The sequence below is a fragment of the Sycon ciliatum genome, chromosome 13, assembly GCF_964019385.1.
Source record: "Sycon ciliatum chromosome 13, ocSycCili1.1, whole genome shotgun sequence".
Classification (NCBI taxonomy): Eukaryota; Metazoa; Porifera; class Calcarea; order Leucosolenida; family Sycettidae; genus Sycon; species Sycon ciliatum.
In genome coordinates this window covers 25,110,009-25,127,871 of record NC_088655.1, presented here as the reverse complement: position 1 = coordinate 25,127,871, position 17,863 = coordinate 25,110,009, and the positions used below count along the sequence as shown (strand labels likewise).

The window sequence follows — 17,863 nt, the reverse complement described above, 5'->3', positions numbered from 1 at the left end:
TAGTCGGACATCATCAGAATCGAAACAATGGGGGTCTGTTCACAGCAGTATGTGCTTTCAAATTATACAAATATTATTATGTAGGTCGCGAGCCACGTGCGACCAGTCGCCATTTTATTTGCTTCAATTTTTTGTCCCCGCCAGTACGTACATGTACATGTACATTACGAAGTAGGGGTTGCGACTTCGGCGATGATTGATCGAGCTCCGGTGTGGGGAGCAAACCTTTCTTACATGTACATTGGTATTATTATTATTTTAATATTCTCGTATCCGTCCCAAATGGGACTCACGACGGCAGAATTAACTGTGAGCATGTGTGTGTGAGAGTGGGACGGAACGAAATGAAAAAGAAAAGAAGTCTTGTAATAAAGGTCAAATTTAAGAAGAGCAGTACTAGACTAAATGGCCGAGCAGATGTAGCGCTGAAAACTGCGCAAACCCCGTGCGCAGTGTGTTCGCTGATATCCCTATTATAAGAATAAAAACTGCTTTATGGCAGCTTTCTAAAAAAATGTTATTGTGTTCTAGTCCTGGGTCCTTTATAAATTGCTTCCAAACTGCCTTGGAGTTGGACTCCGTCTAGGCCTTGACGGACTATGCTAGAATAATTTTTCGCATAATTCCTACCAAAATCGAATAATCGCATAATTCGAGACAAATTGCATACATACATGTACGAATCGCATAAAATGGAATAATCCGCCTGTTCGCATCAAATTCTATACAGTTGTACATGTTTTACAAGTGCAGTTGTGCCTGGGCATATAGCTAAGTGGTAGAGCATTCGACTGCAGATCGAGAGGTCCTTGGTTCAACTCCGAGTGTGCCCCAGCTTCTTTTTGGGACTGCCCTATTCAAAATTTAATAATAATAATAATAAGTAGAAGTAGATGCACCAGGAAGTCGTAGGTTTACGACTCCCTTGATAACATGTCCAGTCCACTACAATCAGTGTCGGTCGTAGCTAGGTCGGACGGTGCGTTGACCCCGTTGAACCTTTGCTACTACAGTACAACGCCCTCTACAAAAATTCCCCTGTTATTTTGCACAGAACCATCATATACATTAGCAGCATTTGTGAGCATTATGCGGCATATTATGAAAACTTTTAGCATAAAAATAGCATAATTCTGCCATTTTTTCAGCAATGCGAAAAGCATAATTTCACGAAAATATTAGCATAATCCGTCAAGGCCTAACTCCGTCTAAAAACTTAAATTAAGGTGGCAGACTACCCCAAAAATTCGGTGAAAAATTGAATTTGTAAATTCATGTTGAGTGCTACGTCAGTTGAAAGAGCATGAAAAGCTGAAAATTCTCTGAAAATTGTGTCCCGATCTGACCAGCCGTTCAAGAGTTGTGGCCGAAAATGTGCCCTTGCAAGGAAAGATTTTTTTGTTGCACGCTGTCATTTGTAGGCAGCACTGTATTTGAATGTGAGCAGACCGTGCGTAACTTGTCGTATCATGGAAACACGCGAAAGTGTGCAGAATTTTGTTCCAAGTCCAAAAAAGACCAAAAAATCATTTAGCAAATTTAGGTCTGCGCCTGCTAAGGGGGCGCGCGAATCGGGCCACTTCCTGGTCGCAACGGACACTTCGACAGTTAGCGGCAATGATTACTTTACACGTTACAGTTAGAAAGATTCGGCAGACTACATATGAACAAGAAATAAGTACAGGGGCAAGGAGCCATAAGAAGGTGCTTCGGCAAGGGCCAAGCAAGCAGAGAGAGATTGTCAGGAAGAGAAAAGCAAGCTGGCTGGCGGCAACCGTATGCAAAAGTGAGGTTCGTGGCATACGGTACGCCAATATGCTAACGTACGCTAAAGCCAGTGCTTCCAAAAACATTGCGGAAAAGTGCAGCGTGGGCAGCACAAAAGCCACGTGGGTGACTGTGAGAATTATGACGTAGCAAGTCGTAGCACGACATCACTCCCCCGCCAGTGGACTGACGAAGGATAGTGCACGAAATGTAGAAAACAGATTGAGTAAGGCTAAGTAAATGTACAAGATTAGTGTTGCTATGGCGGATGCGGTATAGCAAGCGGCAAGAAAACGAGAAATATATAAAGTGGACATGTACAAGAATATTTACAAGTCATTGCAAATGGATACAGGGTGTATGCACTGATGACGATCACACACAAGAAATTCAGTCATTCCAATGAATTCACTCATGCCAACGGACAATACGATGCTGAATTGATACTGACCCAGATGGGGTGGTCGCTGGCAGGATGGCCGAGACAGGTGGCGCACTCGCGGCAGTGTCGGGGAGATATGCAGGCTTGAGCCGGTCAACGGAGACACTATCCTCCTTGCCATTGAGCAGTATGGTGAAGTACTTGTTGTGTCGAGAGATAACCTTGAACGGGCCTTGATAGGGCGGCTGGAGGGGTTTACGCACAGCATCCGTGCGGACATACACATGCGTCGCTGTGGCTAGGTCGCCGGACACCCACACGGAACGGTTGCTGGATCTGGGAGTGGTGGGTCGTAATGCCTGCAGAGATGTGCGGAGGGCTTGGACATAGTGAGACGGGCTGGGTGAGGTTGAAAAGCTGGGCTCGTAGAATTCACCAGGAAGACGCAGTGTTGTGCCGTAGGTGAGCTCGGCTACACTGCAGTCTAAATCGGCTCTATACGCTGCACGGATGCCGAGCATGACCAGGGGCAAATTGTGTGACCATCTGCCGGATGCCTGTGCCATTAAAGAGGACTTCATGTGGCGGTGGAACCGCTCGACCAAGCCGTTACTCTGGGGGTGATACGCAGTGGTGCGTAGGCGGGAGGATCCGAGTAGCTTCAACAATGCAGCGAATAAGCTTGACTCGAATTGTCTGCCACGGTCGGTGGTGATCACTGATGGAGTGCCAAAACGGGACACCCATTGTAGCAGGCCGTGTGCGGTTGACTCGGCTGTACAGTCGCGTAGTGGTATTGCTTCGGGCCAACGGGTAAAACGATCCACACATGTTAGCAGATACGTGAAACCTTGGGATGGCTGCAGAGGTCCGACGAGGTCGATATGGATGTGATCGAACCGGGCGTCAGGCGGCATGAATTTCGACAGTGGTGCCGAGGTATGCCGGTGTACTTTGGACCGCTGACATTCATGGCAACAGCGAGTCCAGGCGCGCACATTCTTAGAAATGGCAGGCCAAACATACCGAGCTGTGATCAGACGCTGAGTTGCTTTGATGCCAGGGTGGCTGATGCTGTGGAGCGAATCGAAAACAGGTCTACGGAATGCTTCTGGGACATACGGCCGTGGTGTACCGGTGGATACATCGCACAAGAGCGGGACAGGAGAGAACGACAACGAGATAGACTTGAAATCGAGACTGGTGTCTGGACGAGTACGGAGTGCCTCGAGCTCTGGGCAGTTGGTCTGGGTAGCCGCAAACTTGGTGAAATCAATGGGTTGCTGGATGGCATTGACAGACAGTCGGGAGAGTGCATCCGCAACAACATTGTCCACGCCCTGGATGTGCTGCAGGTCGGTGGTGAACTCTGCCACATATGCAAGTTGACGCTGCTCGCGTGGGGACAGACGGTCGGACGCGGTGCGGAGAGCAAATGTCAGGGGCTTGTGGTCCGTATACACTGTAGACTCTCGACCCTCGAGATAGTGACGGAAATGGCGGATGGACAGGTAGATTGCCAGGAGTTCTCGGCTGAATGTGCTGTAGCGTGTTTCGGCCGGCTGTAACCGCTTCGAGAAGAATGCAATGGGCTGCCAAGTCGAATCGACCAGTTGGTTCAGGGCAGCACCAACAGCGAAATCGGACGCATAAACCATGAGGGCGATCGGAGCGTTAGGTTGGGGATGCATGAGAAGCGTAGCAGTGCTGATGGCTTCCTTGACGGCAGTGAAGGCAGCTCGAGCTGTGTCACTGAGGACGATAGCTTTGTTCTTCGGCGTCTTGGGGCCAGCGAGAAGATCAGTGAGCGGTTGCACTATTTTCGCACACCTGGGGATGAACCGGCGATAAAAGTTCACTAGCCCCAGGAAACGACGGAGTGCACGGAGAGTTGCAGGCTCAGCATACTCAATGATGGCTTGCACCTTCTCGGGCAGGGTGTGGAGACCTGCAGCGTCGACTCGGTGGCCGAGGAAGTTGACGGCCGGTGCCAGGAACTCACACTTGTGCAGGCTGATGATGAGGCCATGGTCCTCGAGACGTTGAAACACAGTACGGATGTGCTCCAGGTGCTCTTCTCGAGAGGTGCTAGCGATTAGCAAGTCGTCCATATAGACGAAGCAGAAGGGGAGGCCCTGCAGTACTTGGTCTATGAACCTTTGGAACGTCTGGCCTGCATTGCGCAGGCCAAACGGCATGCGGACGAACTCGTAGAGGCCGAATGGCGTAACGACGGCTGTCTTCGGTATGTCGTCAGGGTGGACGGGAATCTGATGATATGCCCGCCGGAGGTCAACCTTGGAGAAAATGTTAGTGCCGTGGAGCGAACTAGCAAAATCCTGCAAGTGGGGGACAGGATACCGATCTGGGACCGTCTTGGCATTTAGCGCACGGTAATCACCGCAGGGACGCCAATCGCCGTCTGACTTAGGCACCATATGCAGGGGCGAAGACCACGGGCTGGAGGATGGCCGGATGATGCCTAGATCAGCCATGTGCTGAAACTCAGCCTTAGCGGCCGCCAGGCGATCGGGTGGCAGACGGCGTGCACGGGCATGGGCGGGTGCACCAACCGTTTCGATGAAGTGAACGGTGTCATGCTTGATTGTTTGGGGCTGAGCTGCAGAATTGGTCAGTCCAGGGAATTCCTGCAGGAGTAAATTCACCTCCGGTTGCTCGGTGAGCGGCGGTGCTAGAGACGAAGTATCCTGGCCGTGAGCTAAGACGGCATGCACGGAGAGATCGGTCACGGTGTCATGCAGGGCACGGTTGCGGATGTCTACAGTGAGACCGAACTTGTGGAGGAAATCAGCTCCGAGAATTGGACTAGAAACATCGGCGATCACAAAGAGCCATGGGAATGACCGACGAAGACCGAGGTCAAGGGTGAGCGATCGACAGCCATATGTGGGAATGCTAGTTCCGTTGGCTGCACGCAACGTGTCAATGACGGCGGTCTGCTTGCCTTTACGGAACGTGGTTGGCAAGACACTGACGGCGGCGCCAGTGTCGACTAGGAGACGCAATCCCGTGACACGGTCTCGGACATAGAATAGGCGACATGTGGTCTGCAGGCCAGCGGTGCTGGTCGCCAACAGGGGCTGGCCAGCTAGTTTGACGACCGGGAGCAGGGTGGTCGGCAGTTCTTAGCTTGGTCGCCAAACTTGCTATGAAAGAAACACAGGCCGGGCCGACCAGGCGAGTTGTTCCGTGAGCGCGGTGGACCAGATCCACGGCCAGGGCTGCGACCCCGGGATCCGTCCAACCGTTTATGCAGAGAGCTGACGGCCTCGGTCAGGGCAGCAATCTGTTGCTCCAGGGCGGACATCCGAGCGTCGTCCTGTGATGGGCGTTGGATGGCGGAAACTGAGGCCTGGGTTGTCTCCATAACCCGGTCGGCAATGGCAGCTAGTTCGGAAAGGCTTGTAGCCTTTGGGGTCGACGCAAGGACCAGCTGGGCATTGCTCGGAAGTCGCTGCAAAAACAGCTCCCGTAAAATCGACTCATCCAATTGGCTGGAGCCAATAAGCTGCTGCATGCGGCGCAACAGGTGGGATGGGGTGCGGTCTCCAAGCTCCTCTTCCGTGAGCAGACGCCGGAGTCGCTTCTGCTCAGACATCTGAGTGCGGGCGATGAGCTGGCTTTTCAACGTCGTGTATGGCTCAGTCTGCGGGGGGCTGATGAGCAGCTCTCGGACCTCCATGGAGAACTGCTCCGACAGTGCCGCAGCTACATAATCGAACTTGGTCCGCTGGGCAGTGATGCCACGATGACTGAAGAGACACTCAGCCCGGGCAAACCACAGAGCGGGATCCGAAGGGTAAAAATCGGGCAGCTTGATACTGACGGCTGCCACAGCTGGGGGCCGGTCCAACTCAGGGCTACTCCCAATAACACTACCACTGGTACTGGCTGTGGCCTGTGCCTTGTTGAGCTGATCCAGCAGAGCCTGCTGCTGTTGCCTGAGCTCCATGAGTTCCTCCCTGGTAACTGAGGGTGCGTCCGGGAAAGGTTTTCCACGGCCCTTCCCGTTGCTGGCCGGCGTGGTCATGGTGAACAATGTAGCCTTGCCTACAGAAATATCGGGGTCACCAATTTAGCAAATTTAGGTCTGCGCCTGCTAAGGGGGCGCGCGAATCGGGCCACTTCCTGGTCGCAACGGACACTTCGACAGTTAGCGGCAATGATTACTTTACACGTTACAGTTAGAAAGATTCGGCAGACTACATATGAACAAGAAATAAGTACAGGGGCAAGGAGCCATAAGAAGGTGCTTCGGCAAGGGCCAAGCAAGCAGAGAGAGATTGTCAGGAAGAGAAAAGCAAGCTGGCTGGCGGCAACCGTATGCAAAAGTGAGGTTCGTGGCATACGGTACGCCAATATGCTAACGTACGCTAAAGCCAGTGCTTCCAAAAACATTGCGGAAAAGTGCAGCGTGGGCAGCACAAAAGCCACGTGGGTGACTGTGAGAATTATGACGTAGCAAGTCGTAGCACGACAATCACGTTAAAAAACACGTATTGGGCTGCAAGACTTTTGCCAGCACCCTCGTGACGTTGCAGATATGTGGCTTGATTATTGTAGTTGTCGTTATTAAATTTTAGTGACTTTGGCAAGTTAGTTTGAGTCGTGTCAAGAAGTCAGGTTGGATTCAGTACTAGACTTCTAGGCAGTTGTGGAACGTGAGTGGTAGTCTTTGCCGATTTCCGGTAATAACGTAATAAATCCATTGAATCTAACTAATGAATAACTAACACTAAAACCACCAGGTAGTTATAGCGTGAAAATGACAGTGTATATGAGAAAAGCAAACACATTCAACATACAACCACCGTAAAAGCCCCTGTATGCGCCCACTCGAAATTACGCCCACCCTCCGTGTACACACCCAGTCAGGGGAAGTCAACACTTTTGTTTCAAAATAGCGCCCATGCCCATGTATACGCCCAGCCATGCCAGCAATACCAGTACATGTACAGGTACTGATACCCAATACTTACTGCTATCCCTATTCCCAGTATACGCCCGGTTCCAAAATAACGCCCGTGCCCTTGTGTACGCCCAGGAAATCGAGGCTGCTATTCTATACGCCCAGGGCTTATGCACGGGCTTTTACGGTACAGCGCACCCAGCAAACAGCACATAGTGCCTGTGGTGTATACCACGTCGTAAACATCAGCGGTACAGCGGAGTCGGGATACAACTGCATTGAAACGAACACAATGTCACAAGCGAGATGGCCTTTCACTCTTCAGAACGCGCCTTCAGAACTTGTGGTTTCGCAACAGTTGCGAAAGTTGCGAACTCTTCCAAAACAACCAAAACTTGCGAAAAAAAGTGGCAAGCATCTTTGGGAAAGGGCTAACCACAAGAGAGTTGAAGTCAAAGCTGGGTTACGTTCAGCCCTGTATCTATCATGCACAGAGTGCAAGTAATGTTTATGGGTTCATCACGTGATGTGAAGTTCTTGTTGCCCATTCTCGAAGGGTAAGTACTGTTCCTACTGTATACTGTGGACCTTAAAGGGTTCAGCTGATAGAACAGATACCTAAAACGGTAAAGGGTAAAAAGGTTCAGCTGATAGAACAGATACCTAAAACGGTAAAGGGTAAAAGGGTTCAGCTGATAGAACAAATACCTAAAACGGTAATGGGTTAAAGGGTTCAGCTGATAGAACAAATACCTAAAACGGTAAAGGGTTAAAGGTTTCAGCTGATAGAACAGATACCTAAAACGGTAAAGGGTAAAAAGGTTCAGCTGATAGAACAGATACCTAAAACGGTAAAGGGTAAAAGGGTTCAGCTGATAGAACAAATACCTAAAACGGTAATGGGTTAAAGGGTTCAGCTGATAGAACAGATACCTAAAACGGTAAAGGGTAAAAGGGTTCAGCTGATAGAACAAATACCTAAAACGGTAATGGGTTAAAGGGTTCAGCTGATAGAACAAATTCCTAAAACGGCAATGGGTTAAGGGGTTCAGCTGATAGAACAAATACCTAAAACGGTAATGGGTTAAAGGGTTCAGCTGATAGAACAAATACCTAAAACGGTAAAGGGTTAAAGGTTTCAGCTGATAGAACAAATACCTAAAACGGTAATGGGTTAAAGGGTTCAGCTGATAGAACAAATACCTAAAACGGTAAAGGGTTAAAGGTTTCAGCTGATAGAACAAATACCTAAAACGGTAATGGGTTAAAGGGTTCAGCTGATAGAACAAATACCTAAAACGGTAAAGGGTTAAAGGTTTCAGCTGATAGAACAAATACCTAAAACGGTAAAGGGTTAAAGGTTTCAGCTGATAGAACAAATACCTAAAACGGTAAAGGGTTAAAGGTTTCAGCTGATAGAACAAATACCTAAAACGATAAAGGGTTAAGGAGGCTCCAACCTTCTGCGCTGCGCAGCCGGTCTGGCGCTCTGTTTTTTGCAGGCAAAAGTCTTGTTTTTGACGATAAGTGCGAAAAGTTGGGAAATTCCCATCTCAACTTACTAAAATTTGAACTTCGCGATCGACAGTCATATCAGAGAATATTGTTTCATTCTTCACCTGAGTCTTCCCTGGGCTCCATCGAGGTTCCTGTTGTTCTCTCTTCCGTTGTGTCAGTGGGTAGAGCAGGGCATGTTTTCAAAAGCATCGCTGGTGTGAGCAAGAAGTTGACTTCACAGCTCAATTTCTCGAGATCCTAAATATTTTTGCTTGACGAAAAAATGACCAAGGAGAACGGAGCCAAGCGTCTCGATGGCAGTGTAACACCAGGGACCAAAACCTACTGTAAGCGCGTTTTGGAGAGAGAGACTGAAGTGGGTGCACAGACTCTGGTAAGTGGATCCACTTCTAATTCTCAAGTGGCGAAATATATGCTACGCTGAAAACATTGCAGTCTTGAGTGAGTGGTAAATCGTTGGTGAGCTACTGCTCAGTGACTTGGGCTATTTACGAAAGCTGTGACCTGTCAGCTGCCAACGTCGTCAGCAGTAAGTCATCACCTGCGTCCAGTTGAATTATGTGCATAAAATGCAGCACTGAAAATTGAGTGTTGTTTTGCAGTACTATTCTCTATTGTCAGAGTGTGAAGTATTTGTAAATGTTGTGTTGTACAGCACCAGTGATTTGAAAATATTCCTAAACTACTCGCACCAGTCCTATTATGATGAATGTATGCACCTGTACCCATAAGCACCGTGCATGCACACCCGCAGACACGCGTGTGAGCCTACATGTTGTGTGTGTGCACGCGCGCGCGCGCGCGCCCAGTACATGTTGTGTGTGTGTGCGCGCGCACGCGTGCACAAGTGCATGGACAACAGAATACGGTAACTAAACTCAAGAGCATGCATTTTACATGTGGGCGTATGCTATTTCGGGTGCGCGTATCTGATGTACATGTATTTGTGTGTGCAAGGGGAACTTGTTTGTGAGTGTGAGTATGTGCATGTAAGCGTACATGTATGTATCAATGTGTGCAATGCGCATGCACCCACATACACTTGTGGTTGTTCCATGTTATCGGGAATAGTGTTATGATTATACCTAATGGGTGCTACAATTACTAGCGGTCGTTTATTGCCAATATTGATGTGAACCTGCATCTACATTGTACATATACTACAAACATGAAACTGTGAAGTTATTGGCCCAGAATATAATAATAGTTATCCTCCTCAAGCTCTTTGCCTGTTGCGTTTGATGAGAAATACTAGGAGTGAACGATTGCAAGAGTTGTCCTCTTAAGAGTTGTGTTCATCACTGTTGAGGCTTCCGATGGAAAATAAAAGAATACTACTACTACTACTACTACTAGTTGTGATGCAAAGCTGGTCTGAACTGCGTTCAGGGTCAGTAGGCCTCGGCCTGGATCATGAATAACGTTGTGCATGGATCATGCCGATATCCAGATCAAGGGCTAAAAAGCCCAGGAGCCATGGCCTCATCTAGTCTCCATGTATACTATAACAATCTGGGGGACTATTCAATGCCTTTGACACAAAAAATGGGAGTAATACCACCAGGAATGCATGGAATGATCACCTTACCTGAAAAATAGCAATTCCAAGAATGGTGGAAAATCGGCCAATTTTCTGTCCTATTTTTATTTTTGGAGGTCTAAAATGCACGGTAACCCCCCTAAAATTATATATTTCTAGTTTCTATGAAGTGTGAGGATCCCACAAATTGAATAAAAAGGGCATGTCCATGAAGAAATTATGAAGCTGTGCACCCAATTGTACTTTGCGGACGGGCATTTCTGCGAAGTTCATTTTTGTACCAAAATTGCTATTTTTCTGAGTAGTCAATGCTAATTGCCAGATTTTCTTGCTCAAACGCTTCACTGTGATGTGTGAAAGGACTTGCAATCACAAAGAGAAGCCAGACAACTGGTAAATCTGAAATATGACCCCAAAACAAGCAAATTTAGGCCGAAATCGATAAATACACCCACCCCTAGAAATACACCTCAAACAGCCTTATCTTCGCGGAAACACCCCCTGAAATTTTTTCTGGAGTAACATGGGATGATACAGAGCACACTCATCCACAAAAAGGAGGGGGTTTATGAAGAAAAAAAATCACCCCCAAAGGGTTGGAGCCTCCTTAAGGGGTTCAACTGATAGAACAAATACCTAAAACGGTAATGGGTTAAAGGGTTCAGCTGATAGAACAAATACCTAAAACAGTAATGGGTTAAAGGGTTCAGCTGATGGAACAAATACCTAAAACGGTAAAGGGTTAAAGGGTTCAGCTGATAGAACAAATACCTAAACCGGTAATGGGTTAAAGGGTTCAGCTGATAGAACTGTGGGATACTAGTACATGTACTTTGAAGTACGCACATCCGATGGAAGGGTGTTCGATAAAATGGATCTGTGGGTGGGTGGATTCAGTACTAGGCAGTTGTGGAACGTGAGTGGTAGTCTTTGCCGGTTTCTGAGGGTATCCTGGATGTGGTGTGCAGCGCTGTGGAAATGGTTTGCTTTGAAGGTCCCAGCACTGAATGTTGTATCAAAGGTACGACCTCGTAGCACGTGCTAAACCTAAATAATCAAACATTGACTTGGGTCTGTGGGAGTCTGTGACAGAACGGCCACTCGTTCCGTTGTGAAAGATTCCAGGGCCACGTTGAGGGGCCCTACCTCACCACCCATGCCTGCTTCTGGGCTTGTTTTAGGCTTGGGTCTCGCGCACGGACAGAATGGGCACAAAAATGTGAAAAATGTAAATGCATTTGTTTGGCTCTTAAGTGGCTCGCACACCGTGGCACTATGCCGGAAATTTGAGTTTTTCCGGCCTGGAAAGCCTGTCAGTGAGGCGCAAGAACTTGTAAATCATGTCCTGAGGGCCAGCATAGTGGCGGGGGTGTTGGGTCAAAATTTCACTCAAATCCATTAAGAAAAACCAAAGTTACGGTCAATTGAATGCAATATGACTTGTCCCAATTGATATCGGACACAAAAAACTGACATTGCTGCTGTATGTGAAACGTGGCTTAACAACTCCGTTCCGTCGATGGAGATGTCAATCGCAAACTATACTTTGTTTCGGCTTGACAGGCGCGACAAATCCGGAGTTGGTGTATGTTTGTATGTTAATAACTCACTGTTTAGTCACCTACGTCCCGAATTAACAGCCGATGGCGCTGAATGCATTTGGGTAGAGATCAAAGCTCACCCACAACCTCTTCTTGTCGGGTGTATTTACCGCCCACCGAGTCAGTCACTAGCTTATTGGCAGACTTTCGAGGCCATGTTACACAAGGCATCGGGAGAAGCCAGGAATATTCTGCTTTGTGGTGACTTTAATGTTGATCTGGCCAGTCAATCTCCCACATCCCAGCATGCCTCCTTGCATGACATCACAACCAGCTTAGGCCTGCATCAACTTGTACAATCTCCAACACGCATAACGCTGCAAGGGAGCTGCACTCTATTAGATCATGTCTATACTACAGCTCAAGTCATATCCCCGCCTGATGTGTGTCCAATTCCGTTCAGCGACCACTGTGCTATTGCAACCAAGATTTGTGTTAAACCAGTGCCGATAGCATTGTCTTCTCAGCGGCTTTATCGAAACTTCAAGAGAATGGACTTGGCATCACTTCGTATGGATATTTCTTGCGCCAACCTCTGTGAACTTCGTGGGTCCTGCGACGACATGTGGCAACAGTGGCTGACTAAGGTTGTGCCCATTCTTGATGCTCATGCTCCATTGCGCCACGCGTCTTCCCGACCAAGACAGCATTCACCATGGGTCAATGAACATTTGTTCCTGTTGATACGACGACGTAACCACGCTCATCGGAAATGGCTGCAATCTAAGTGACAGACTGGTTACGATGCGTTTAAGGAAGCCAGGCGTACCGTGACTCGTATGAACCGTGAATTGAAGACAATTTTTTTTAATCTGAGTTCACCAGTGTTCAAGGTAATCCCAGGAAAACGTGGAAGGTTTTGAACGAGTTATTCGGAAGACAACGTGTTCAATCAGTTCCACAATGCTCTGCAAGCAACATTGGGTGTGTATTTGCTGATGTTGTCAGTGATCAACAACGAGCACCTGAACTGTGTCTTCCACAAGGCCCAGTGGGACCTAAGGGTTTTACATCCTTCAGTTCCGTGTGAATAGGTTGTGTGCGTAAACTGTTGGGTTCCTTGGACACCAGCAAAGCGACAAGCAGTGATAGAATACCCACATTTCTTCTGAAGTCATGCGCTGATTTGCTAGCTCCCTCCTTAACATTGATATGTAATGCATCTCTTGGTGTTGGTTCTGTGCCGGACGGCATGAAGTTGGCACATGTCACGCCGGTATTCAAGGCTGGAAATCCTCAAGATCTGGGAAATTATCGCCCTGTGTCTCTCCTGCCAATTGTGTCGAAGCTGTTAGAACGAATTGTCCATAGACAACTATCCTCATTTCTGGACAAGGAGAATTTGTACCCTCCCTGTCAGTTTGGCTTTAGACGTCAACATTCAACGGAAGACGCTCTAGTTTTCGTCACGGACACGTTTGTTCGCGCTCGCGATGCCGGACAAATTACTGGTGCTGTGCTCGTGGATATGTCCAAAGCATTTGACAAGGTCAGGCACCAAGTGCTCATTAATGATTTGTTTGAGCTTGGCATATCTGGTTCAGCATTAGTTTGGTTTGCCGACTATTTGTCCAATCGTCGCCAAATAGTGCACATTGCTGAGAACTATAGCCCTCCTTTCCCCTGCATGTGTGGCGTTCCCCAGGGCTCTTTTCTTGGTCCGCTGCTTTTTGTACTCTATGTTCGTTCGATCCAGTCCATTGTCTCCGAGTTTTGTGTGAAAGTTATTCAATTTGCTGACAATATTCTATTGTATGTTTGCGGTACGCAGAAGAATGCGCTTAGTAGCTCCCTGTCTGCAGCTGTCTCAGCCATTAGTACATGGCAGTCAAACCGCAATTTAATTCTAAATGCCCGGAAGACACAAGTGCTCTTCCTGTCTACGCCACATATTACTGACCACCAATTTGCAGTCTACTGTCATGGAGTGCAGCTCAAGCAAGTGACATGTGCAAAGTACCTTGGAATACATTTGGACCAGGATCTTTCTTGGAGGACTGAAGTTCATTCTATGGTCACCAAACTTGCCAGTAAAATTGGTATTCTGTTCCGAAATCGACACAATATTCCGCTGACTTGCCGAGAAACCTTTGTAAAGTGCCTAGTGTTGCCAGATTTTCTATATGCATCAAATTGTTTTTCTGCTGGCCTTTCCTTAACCCAGTTAGGTAGGCTTGAACGAATGCTAAAGCGAGCTTTGCGTTTAGTGTACGATACTGGTTTTTGTAGCCTATCAAGCCCTTTATTTGCGAGACTTGGTCTAGATCGTTTGGCATCCATGTATTGCAAGAAATTACTGTATCTGACGTGGCGCTGTTTGGAAGGCCGCTGTAGTGTCACATTAAGTCAAATGTTCGAGCGTTTAAGGGGGCAGCCTACCCAAAAATTTCATATGGATTGGATTGGATTTTTATTTATAGTGGTGACTGTAACAGACAATTGCCTAATAACAATAGACCCACTCGAGGGAAAGATGCAAAAAGATATGAATAATTAATATAATAGACTACTGGTATTGGATAGGTGATCATGTTCGCATTTTGCATAGCTGAAAGTGATAAGTACTAGCGTGAAAAAGCAAGGCATTGGGGTAACAGTTTCTTAAAACGGGCGGAGTTATCCACACAGCGAGCTAGATGAGGGTGCAAATCATTTCACAGCTTAGCACATTGGAAGGAAGCGCCATGACGGGCAAAGGCAGTTCTGGGCATGGGCAACTTAAGAGTGCGTGATACAAGGCTGCGCGTTGCAAGACCATTATTTAAGTAAAAGTAAGAAATTAACGAAAATTAATGTGATTGCCGAAAATAAAAATTTCACACAAAACCTCACAATAATCACAGCACTTGATAATCAAATACTGCTTTCAACACTTGTTTTCTCTTGTACTTGTAGATCTACTGCACCAACATGCATGTATGGGAAAGAGGATCACGAGGGGAAAAGGTCTTCTCGCTTTTCATCCTGTGTGTGATTATTGTGAGGTTTTGTGTGAATTTTTAATTTTAGGCAATCACATTTTTCGTCTATCTCTTACTTTTTAGACTGAGTCCAAGGCAGTATGGAATCAATTTATAAAGGACCCAGGAGTCCAGGACTAGAACACAAAAGCAGTTTTTATTGCTATACTTTCCTTTGTTTTATGTCACCAAACGAATGCCCTAAATGATGCACGAGATGGCCTCTACATCATATCAATACCGTATCGCATGCAATCGATAAATAGATAATCAAGCGAGGTACAGAGGGCTTGATGGCTCATCAAAGCCCAAGGGACCAGCCCGAGGGCTGATCTCGAGCGCTTTTATCAGTCATCAAGCCCGACTGTACCTCGCTTGAATATGCTTCAGACGATCCCCAACAATGTTTTGGATTTTGAATTCAATCGCTTTGTTCTTTGGGTGATCGCAAGTGTGGACAATGTCGGCCTTTCGTTTGGGATTCAGAGCAGCCTGAAGTCTAAAGTTCATGTCGTTTTCGTTCCGTTCGTAAGTTTCAAACAGAGATTACAGCAAATGGAAAGTCATGTCAGTGGACGAAAAACCTGTTTCGTGAGAATTTTCTCAGGACTACGTGACAAGAGCCAGACTTGGCTGAAGAGTCACGGAAGTATTTTCACTTCGACCATACACACCTTGCTCACGCTGCATACTGCTGAGACTTCTGCGGTGCTGGAGCTAGATTTCCAACTCCACAAGTTGAGAGCCACCGCATCCCCGACCACCATAGTCCGTGGGCCATACCTGAAAAAGACCTCCAAGAAAAATGTCGTTCCGACTTTTGGGCACCGCAATATTATTGGCCACGTCGACTCTAGATACCTTACTGACCAGGATTCTGGTTGTTGTCACTCTGACAACTTTCTGAAAGGTATCCAACGAGCGCCTTTTCCATGCTGAGAATTTCTCTCTCGGCAACCATTGTTTTGTATGCATTCATGCATGTACAGTATCCATATAATAGGCTGGTAACACGACGGTTCGTGCTCACGATTGCACGATACCATGGTTCTACGATCCACTGCAAGACACTTCACACGACGACTAGCTCTGCCGACACTGCGCACGTGAGTCGGTCACGATTTAACTGTTGCCTAGGTAATTGTAATGGAGGCACGTGTTTTGATGGAAATAAATCAAAATACAAGTATTTTTTTATTTTCATACCTGCCGGGAAAATTCAAACTCTCTTTGCCAGATGTTGGAGTAGTGGAACAAGACTGAAAAGACGACTTTGTTGCTTTGGCGTTCTTGACTGGATTTCTGGGACCATGGATTTGACAAATCCGCGTAGCTTTGCTCTATTTTTGGTGTTTTTTTTCGTGGCCTTGGGCAACTGGGTCCGGACAGGGCAATCTGCTCACAACCTACAGGGTTTGGAGTGCCTCGTTCGATTTCCCAAATCCCTTTTGGCCGTTCAGCCGTTTTGTTGCTTTGTCTTCTTTCGCTGCTCGCGTCATCATCATTTTATCAGTCGATTCAAGTAGGGAGCAGTAGATTTCGATAAGCATCCTTTCGGATTCTGGGCTGAATGTCCGGGCGGCCATTGTTCAGAAAGTCGGACCTGTGCTGCTGTTCAGGAAACGCTCAGTGAGAAGACGCGATCGCGAACAAAAGCCAAACCAGTACAAACCAGGGTGTCGCGGGCAGACCGTCGGGTCTACGGATTCAGATTTCCCGCCATTTGATGATCGCCTTGGTGATCCGCCCGCGAGCCCGAACAGACTTGACTTTGTCCCGTCGTGTGAAAGGCCTATAAAGACCGCTGGTACTGCCCCGTCGTAAAAGTAAGAAATTAGAACTGGAGCAATGTCCCCCCAAAAGCGAACAGATCCACCTAAATTGCGAATGACGGGACCCGAACGCACCAGTAGCACGAGGTCGGGAGGGCACAGGATCACAGCAATTATCATAGGGTAACACCACCACTACTATAGTGAGGTGCATTGCACATTGACTTACGTTGCTCACTGATCAAAATAATTATGCAATCTTTCCTCTGCTAGCTAGCTGCTGTCTTAAATCCTACTCTTTTTTTCTATTTTCTTTTTTTTCTTTTTAATCTTTTCCTTACATTTGTGTGCCTGTTTCTCTTTAGTCGATCTCATGTAGTAAGGCAACACTGCCTGTTTGTTATTCGACGTTAAATAAACCAATCCAATCCAATCCATTGTATCAGTGGCAGTGTATTGCTAGTACACGTACAATTATCGACGACCATGGCCTATAGGCTATGGTCTGGACCAACGTCCCCATCTCCATCCACAGCTAGGAACTTCGTGCTACTGGTGCGTTCGGGTCCCGTCATTCGCAATTTAGGTGGATCTGTTCGCTTTTGGGGGGACAATGCTCCAGTTCTAATTTCTTACTTTTACGACGGGGCAGTACCAGTAAAGGTTTTTCAGAACCGCTCACAGAGCGGTTTTTACATGGATAATTTCAGTTCTTCCGTTCCCTCCCCACCCCAACCCCGAAGGTAAACATGATGAGCACGCGCGCGATGTACTGTATGTAACTGTTAGCCATGAGACTACAATAACACACTGATACATACCAGCCCTCCCCACCTCGCTACCCCGCACACAGATACACAGACACGCGGGTGCACACGGCACACGCACGTGGCCACGCACACATACGCACATGCACACGGCAAACGCACGTGGCCACGCACATACACGCATATGCACACGACACAAACAGGAAATTCTTCACGTATAATGCCATGCAAAGCAGTGGCGACCGTCCTTCTTCAGGAAGTCAGTTGTGAAACAAAATAATTCAACTACAGTCAACTTCGCTAACTGCGGATATAACGACAATTCGCAAATAACGACAGAATGTCCATGCCCGGAGCAAAGTCCCATCCAACTGTAATACATATGATGGGACTTCGGGTATAACGACACTTCGCGAATAAGGACACTTTTCTGATGCCCGCCGAGTGTCGTTATACCCGAAGTTGACTGTACAATGTGTAGACAAGCTGACGGCCAAAGCACAACATAGCAAACATGACATTTGCCCAAGGATTGCAGTTTGGAGACCACGGCATGGAAGCAGCGAATACAGAATGTAATATCATACAAAGTGACAAGCAAAGAAGTGGCCACCATACACCAGAAA

At 47.4% G+C, this 17,863-nt stretch overlaps 1 non-coding gene across 1 annotated transcript; it reads left to right on the top strand.

Moving 5' to 3' along the window:
* The first annotated feature begins 761 nt into the window (after positions 1 to 761).
* Positions 762 to 833, top strand: Trnac-gca (transfer RNA cysteine (anticodon GCA)). The gene has a single exon. It is a non-coding gene; the product is annotated as a tRNA-Cys (tRNA).
* Positions 834 to 17,863: the final 17,030 nt, after the last annotated feature.